The sequence below is a fragment of the Dicentrarchus labrax genome, unplaced genomic scaffold (assembly GCF_905237075.1).
Source record: "Dicentrarchus labrax unplaced genomic scaffold, dlabrax2021, whole genome shotgun sequence".
Taxonomy (NCBI): domain Eukaryota; kingdom Metazoa; phylum Chordata; class Actinopteri; family Moronidae; genus Dicentrarchus; species Dicentrarchus labrax.
In genome coordinates, this window is record NW_026136702.1 from 23,994,642 (window position 1) to 24,002,805 (window position 8,164).

Consider the following 8,164-nt stretch of genomic DNA (forward strand, 5'->3'; position numbering starts at 1 on the left):
GCTCTCTTTCATTACACTGGTGCCAAAATGGGAGGCTTTTTGTCCTCCTACCTTCAGGTGTAATGGTAACCTCAACTCTGCGCAGACGAATACATCAGACATTAATGTCTGTCAGAGGCTGTAGTGGGCTCATTGGTACAAACCTTGTCATGTTTTTTTGTATGCAGTATACATTTAGAAATATAAATAATATTTTTCCTAGTGTTTTGAATATTTCTGCATCCTGGGAGATCCAAACAATATTGGAATTGCATAAAGTAGGTGTAACTGGAGTCAGCTTTCCAGTCATACTCCTGTGGAGTCAATAAGTCCAATGGTATTCACGTGTGATGATGTTCGTCTCCATAGTAGCCATTTCATTATAGTGAAACCATTCTTTGTATAAAATGAGCTATTGTGACCTCTAGGATAATAACAGCCTCATGAAACTGTACAACCACAAACTAGAGGGCAGGATGGCTTTCCTAGCTACACTTTCCTGACTCCACTGATTTCTTACCATACTTTGGCAGTAGAAACACAAAAGGCTAGGCTGAGATTGAAAGGAAGCTGACATGAAAAAGTTCACGAGCATATTACATCATCAAAAGTGGGATGTCCCCAAGCCACTTTAAAACTCATTCTGGCACCACTGTTTTACTGAGAGAGCACTGATCTACAGACTCAGTGAACACAGCTTGGCCACTGAAAGAAACACACAGACAAACATAGCTACCAACAGAGGTTGTGTTCTCACTGTGATTGGGCTACCTTGTGATTGACCAGTCATTCTTAGTGAGAGTAAGATACGAAACTCAGATCAAACTGTCAACCTAGACAGTGCTGATCAAATAGAAATCAAGATTCTGTAACTCCCCCTTCTTCCCTGCAATGTTCGTGTCAAGCCATCACTTAACCCAGTCTTGACATGACATTGGCCAGGATTTCAAACCGTCACTTAACCCAGGGGCACAAGTATTTTAAATAAAACTCTAACTCTTTCAGTTCACTGTGTTTTCTAGTAGTTCTAAGTTTACTGTTCCCTTTTTTGGTTTGACTGGTTGTAAAGCATGTAGCAAAACATTATCACCCAATTCTGTGTTTCACCTTGTTCGTCAACTTCACACACATACGCACATGGACACCGATTCAAACGTTAATGAAAATGAAATGAAATGAAACCTCTGATATTACAATCCTTCTAGCTGACGTGACCCAGGTAGAACAAACGCCCAATTTACAGTGGCAGATTAATAAGGACTCCTGGGCAACTAGCAGACCGGTGTGCAAGCAAGATGGAGTGACAGCGGGGACGGTCAATCACACAAGAAACGGTAGAGCCAATCGAGGAGCTTGTGGGGCGGTCTAAACTAAGGGAAACAGACTTCTGCTTGAGTGGCTGTTTTCCGCCTGGTCCTAGTGCTTGATGTGTCCCTGTTTACTGTAGCGTAACATTGTTTTTGGACGGTAAAAACTGCAGGGGACCAAAACAGGCTTTTGAAAAAGTGCAGGGGAGATGTCCCCTGTGTGACCCCCCCAAATTACGTCCGTGGTCACAACATTTCACAGCTACATCATCACTGCACTCAGATGGCTGCAGGGAGTTAATGAACTGAAGAGAAGCTTTTAATATCGTATTATGCAGCTATGAACAACAGATATTGTAAGAATCATCCATTAATTTATAGATCAGAACAGCCTGATTTAATGGCTTTCCAGTCACATGAAGGGATATTTTTTTAATGCAGATTTAAACACATCTACTGTTTGTAGAGTATGTAATTAAAATACTTTATTTACATTTTCAAGTATTAATGCCTAATTTCAGTGTATTTCTTCCAAGCATTTACTTTGCCTTGTTGACAGATTCAATAAATTACCAGCATTATACAGTACCTCTGCACGGGGGAAGGAATTACCTGACAGCACATTGCAATGTGGTTAACACTAAAGCATTTGATTGCTTAAGGTGGTCCTAACACAGCCACAACAAATGTAAAATCTGAAGTTTCCCTTCAGTTTCTACAGATTATAAACACTTCGGCTTGTGTTTACATGCTCATGACATGCAAAACCATAATATGCACAATCCTGAACTACACTGGAGCATTCTGCAATGCATTATCAATAATCATGAATAGGCATCTTTGACAAATCAGTTCCTAAAATAATAATAATCAAACCATAAGTTAAATAAAAAAAAGTAAATGTAAGTGCAAAGAACCATATTTTATATAAGTTTTTTTTTTTTTTGGTTTTTTTTTTTAAAAAAAAAAAAAAAATTTTTTTATCTTAGTTTATATTTTGTTGCAGCTCTTGGGTTGAGATCAATTTTTTTTTTTTTTTTTTTTTTTTCTTATAAACCCAATATTTTTTTTTTTTTAAAAAAAAAAAAAAAAAAAAAAAAAAAAAAAAAAAAAAGGGGTTTTATGAAAGGTTAAAAAAAAAAAAATTTAAAATTTAAAATTTTTTAAAAAAAAAAAAAAAAAAAATTTTTATTTTATAAAAAAAAAAAACCTGGGGGGGTAAAAAAAAAAAAATTTTTATTATAATAAAAAAAAAAAAAATAAAAATAAAAAAATTTTTTTTTGATTAAAATGGTGTACACTTAATTTTTGCCATCGTCATGGTTTTAGACATGGCATAAAATCAAAAATGTGGAAGTACCATAAAAAGCAACGTCTTTACACTCGACTTACAAAATTATACCGTAGACGGACCATACAGAATCAACAAGATATTAATAGTAAATATAATTAATTACACAAAAGTTTAGTACATGTAAAAAAATTAAAAAAAAAAAAAAAAAAAAAAAAATAAAACAAAAAAAATTTACGACAACTTCTTTGTTACATCCACTTGACTGAAGGGGTCAGAAGTTCTAGACTCATTATAAGTTCACAAACGTAACTAACATACATATTTGAAGCTAAACCATGATCTCCCACTAAAACTAACTCAGTCCTTTTACTAAATAAACCAACTACCAAACTGTGGCTCTTTCATGTTAACCTTGTGACCACTAAGGTCACCTGAATCCATTCTCTTCTACAGCATCCTAAAATTCATAAAATGTTCAGCTCTTTAGTGTTATAAAATGTTACGCAATAAAAGCTTCAAATGCGTAGATTAACATGCAAAATGCCCTTAAAAATGCTTCTATAAAATGATAGCAAAAACTTAAGATCCCATGTATCAAATGCACATTGTAAATATAGTTAAAATATAATGATCTCCTATAGACAGTTTGAAAGAAAATTTTAAAAAATTGTTTTTTTATTTTTCTTGAAAAAAAAAAAAAAAAAAAAAAAAAAACAATATAAATAAAAAAAAAAAAAAAAAACAAAAAAAAAAAAAAAAAAAAAAAAAAAAAAAAAAAAAAAAAAAAAAAAATAATAAAACAAAAAAAACCAAAAAAAAAAAAAAAAAAAAAAAAAAACCCAAAAACACAAAAAAAACCCAAGAAGCCCGAAAAAAAAAGACACAGGGGGAAACCCAAGAGCCGAGGAAGGCAATGGGACCCCCCTGGACACTGGCCAACAAAAGCGGAAACAGCAGCTTTTTGTACCGTCGTATTCGGAATACCCTCCATATTGATTGGGGCAGAGTCAGCATCTACAGGTATTAGGATTTCCTACATATTGCAATGAGCTTTAAAAAACCTAAATGAAAACATTGCATTCACTTTCACCACTATGGTGCAGGAAGTAAACACGGCCATAGGGCATTGCCTTATCAAATCATCTACTTAATATATAGATTTATCTAATTGTATTTGGTTATACAGGCCTGTACGGTTAGTATATACAGTAGTTGAGTCTAATTAACTACCATAGACAGCCATATAACAACAAAAACAACCATCTAATAAACCCACCGTCTGAACAAAAACTGCAGACAAAGAAGGATGACAGCAAATGAATAGGACACTTGTATGCTTATATTCTGTGACATCAGATAGCCCTGATCTGACATAATCCAGTGACCTGGGGGTTGGGACCCTCACTAGGGGCCGCCAAAACTTCATGGGGGTTGCAAGGTCTTCTTCATTTTAAGACGTACAAGAAACTTCAGTGAAGAAAAGGAAATGTAAATTGTCTAATAGAGCAATGGCCAAGCATCAGGGACAAGAAAGCACAGAATTCGTCAAAAAATAAGTACCTATGATTGTGATTGTGACTGACAGAGAATTGTATAGATTCCCTAAACATGAAATAATCTGCTCCAAATTCCTCTACATTTTGAACATCCTGAGGAAACAGGTTTGGTTTCTTCAATGTGTAAAGAGAAACTTAAGGAAAGTGTAAACCAAATAGGATGACAATGAACGTAAATTAAATATTAGAGATTGAGATTAGAACAAAATGGATTAAGTCTCGGTTCATTGCAGTGTAGAAGACATGAAGTGGTTTACTGATGTCGAGCTATTTTGGCTTTCGGTTAGATTTAGACATACCTGCTTCTGAGACTAAATGGAGGTGAATTCATCTTATTCTTTTGTTCTCAAATGATTTTCTAGTGTTGCGGGTGAGAACACGATTTTTTTCTTCAGGCATCAGACAGAGAAATCCAGTGGGTGATCTGTGTGGCTGTGGTGATAGTTGGCTTGGGTGCTACATCCCTCTCCAACCTGAAAAACAGCATCATAATGTTGTGGTTTCTTGGCACAGAAGTGGCCTACATCTTTATCTTCCCTCAACTCGTCTGCGTCCTCTTCTTCAACATCTCCAACGGCTATGGGGCTGTAATGGGCTGGCTGACGGGGTTGGTGTTAAGACTGCTAAGTGGAGAGCCATCATTAGAGCTGCCTGTAGTCCTCCATTTCCCAGGATGCACCCTTGAGGATGGTGTTTATGTCCAGTACTCTCCGATTAAGACCATCGCCATGCTGTCTGCCTTTGCTGCCAACTTGTCGTTCTCCTACCTGGCTGTTATGCTCTTCAACAAAGGCAAGATTCCTGAGAAGTGGGATGTGTTCAAAGTGAAAGCCCAGCGCTCACCAGAACCACTGACACCAACAGATGGTTCACAAGGAGATGAGACTGTGACCTTTTGAAAAATGACCAAACAAGATGCCTCAGATCCAGCGAAGGGGTGAACAATGTAGGAAAGTAGCCGTTTAAATGTTTGACTCAAGACCAATTCAAGTGGAAACATGCTCAACCTTTATTTTGTATCAGGTGTATGGGGATTGTACGGAGCCCCTGAAGTCCCCAAAAGGAAATCATTTTTATCTTAAGATAATTTACTATTAGTGCTGTCAAACGATTAAAATATTTAATCGCGATTAATCGCATTAATGTCATAGTTAACTCGCAATTAATCGCACATTTTTATCTATTCTAAATGTCCCTTTATTTCTTTTTGACCCATTATCTTTTCTCATTTTAATGCTCTTATCAACATGGAAAAGTGGACCGGCTTGCTTTGTGCAAATGTTGTTTTTATTGAAAAATCATCCATTGTTGCCTGGCTTTGACGAGGGGGCGGAGAATTCACATCAGTTGTGTGTTTGGCCATCAAGTGGTATTTCAGACTGGACGTGCTGCGATGATAGCTCAGTTCACACGAACAAAACACACAGATCACTTTGGTCTTGTCAATGGAACCATTTGGCAACTTTTTAAAAGTAAATTTTCCATTCAGTATATTATTGGCATCCATTTCGGCGTCTCGCGCTTGCCATCCACTCAAAACGTAACGTCTACTACTCTTAAACAAGAGTGTGCGGTGTGCCTGTTGTTTTGTTTCCGGTCTAGCTAGATCCGGTGTGGTGTTGTAGTTTTTCTAACGTTACTAGTTGTTGCAACAGCATGTGAAAAAAACTACAAAGTGTGCTAGGCCAAAAAGAACGTTAATCTTGCGCTAAAAAAATTGACACTGTTAAAATGGATTTGTGTTAACAGCATTAATAACGCGTTTAACTGACAGCACTATTTACTATAAATTCATATGCATCTATAACGGCTTCAGATGCACACAGCTGTCATATAATGGAGAGAACTCAGCTTATCAAGTTTTATTTTCACCTCTGAATGTCATACCATGAAATTCTTGCTGCTCTTGCTGAAATCTGAATGTCCGTCAGATTCTGTTTAGAGGGACATGGACACTTCAGTAAAACGGGCGAATAACAGAAAGCTATCTTTCTCAACTATCTTATCAACCAGCTCACCCACCAATAACATAGCAAATTGACTGCTTAAATAAAGCAATGAACACAGCAATGTTTCAAACATAGTGGAGAAATCAGCGAACATATTCAATTCAATTTTATTTGTTTAGCGTCAATTCATAACAGAAGTTATCTCAGGACACTTTTCAAATATAGCAGGTCTAGACCGAACTCCTTATAACATTATTTACAGAGACCCAACATATGCCTATAAAGCCAAAAGATAATAACTTGTTCGCACAAGATAAAATATATTTCCTTTCGGGGACTTTAGGGGCTCTGTAGGGTTGAAATTGGATTATGGTATTCTTTTTCTTAGCTCTTGCTGATTACGAAGAGGGTAGAGTCACTGTAAGGATTCATGAACCAATGTGTCTGAGTGTGCGACAACGAAAAATGTCTTACTGTCCTCAGACTTTTTTGACTGCACTATATTTTGTATCACTGTGTACCAGCACTTCATATGAGCTACAGCACATTGGTGCTTGCATTGAGTGACAGATAACTACTAACTTTGGTTAGAGATTTTCTTTTGCTGGTGCTATGGGGTTGCTTGAATTTTCAGTGATGGTGCTCTGAATTTTAGGGTTTCATTTGTGCCGCAACTCCAATGACACACATAGGCCTACAGATGCACGCACACATATGGAGTACCTGGAGCTCAGCTAGAGTTTAAATGTCATTAGAGGTAAAAACAAGGCAAGATATTTAGCACAACGCATCTATCCATTGTGCTAAATATTACCCTAAAAATCTGTGTCTCACTGATACAGTTGGGCAGACGAGATCTCTGATAACTTCTGATGACAAAAATTCTTCATTTGGTTAAAATATATAACTGACGCATGCACAAAGGGGATATGATGCCATAGACAGGCGACCCGGTGAAATGCAGCGTTACCTGAATAAAATGACAGACTTGAACATTGTTGGAAACATTTGGGATAATGGAAGTACTAAGACTATACTATAAAAAGGTATGTAAACAGATTTATCACATTTCATATAATTATTAAGTTAAAATATCAGAAATTAACATCACTCTTACAGGTTTTCTTAAATTGGTGACGCCATTGCAAAACAATTACAATAGCAATAAATGGAGCCAGTTAAATCAAATGCTTGAGATTTCATGAGGTTTGAGATAAGTGACTATCTCAGCCAGTCACAATGGTTTAAAATGGCAATCTGTGTTCTTTTATTATTACCTATACGTCCTTCTACATAGAATGGAGTGATACCTTTGTAAAAGATTTCATTCAAGATTCCAGTTTGTCACATTTAGGGGGAAATGGAATATCATATTCACATTTTATTAGTGTATAATCACTTTCACTACATCACTGTTGAGAACTGTCGGGTTTTTCAGCCCACTACAGAGGTCAGTTCATGGGCTGAAAAAGGCATGTACCTTGTGCCAAACTAACAGCCAATATCTCTCTGACTGTCCTATTTACACATATTGAGCATGAATGTACTTACGTTAGAAAATCTTGAATAAAAATAAACACACCTGTAAAGGCCACTGTCAAAGCCAGTCAGAGCATTGCAGCCTCCTCTGATGGCGTTGTCCCTCAAAGAAACAACTCTCGATTCCTGCCACCATTTCTATACACAGAAGTACAAACAGCATTTACTGTGGTGCTCCAGGGAACTTCTGTGTCACGAAGCATTTTATTATTAGTGTTGGTGTGGCCCTCTAATCTGTGACAGCACAAAAGTGACCTCTTAGCCAAATACATCTAATACTACTTACCTGTAATTCTGACCATATTTCTATGTAGCCATTGATAGTTTTAGTAGGGATTGTCTAATTTGGGTTGTTTAGCAGACTGCCACTACTCACTACTAACTCACTAACTTACGATTCGTAAGATATATTTTAGATAAAAGTGTAAAATTAATTTTGGGAAAGCCGTCCTTTGAACCACATGAGAGACATAATTTATAAGCTGAAATCTAAAACAGTTTCAGTTGACTCTGGTTTTCCACTTGCTTTATGAGCATCTG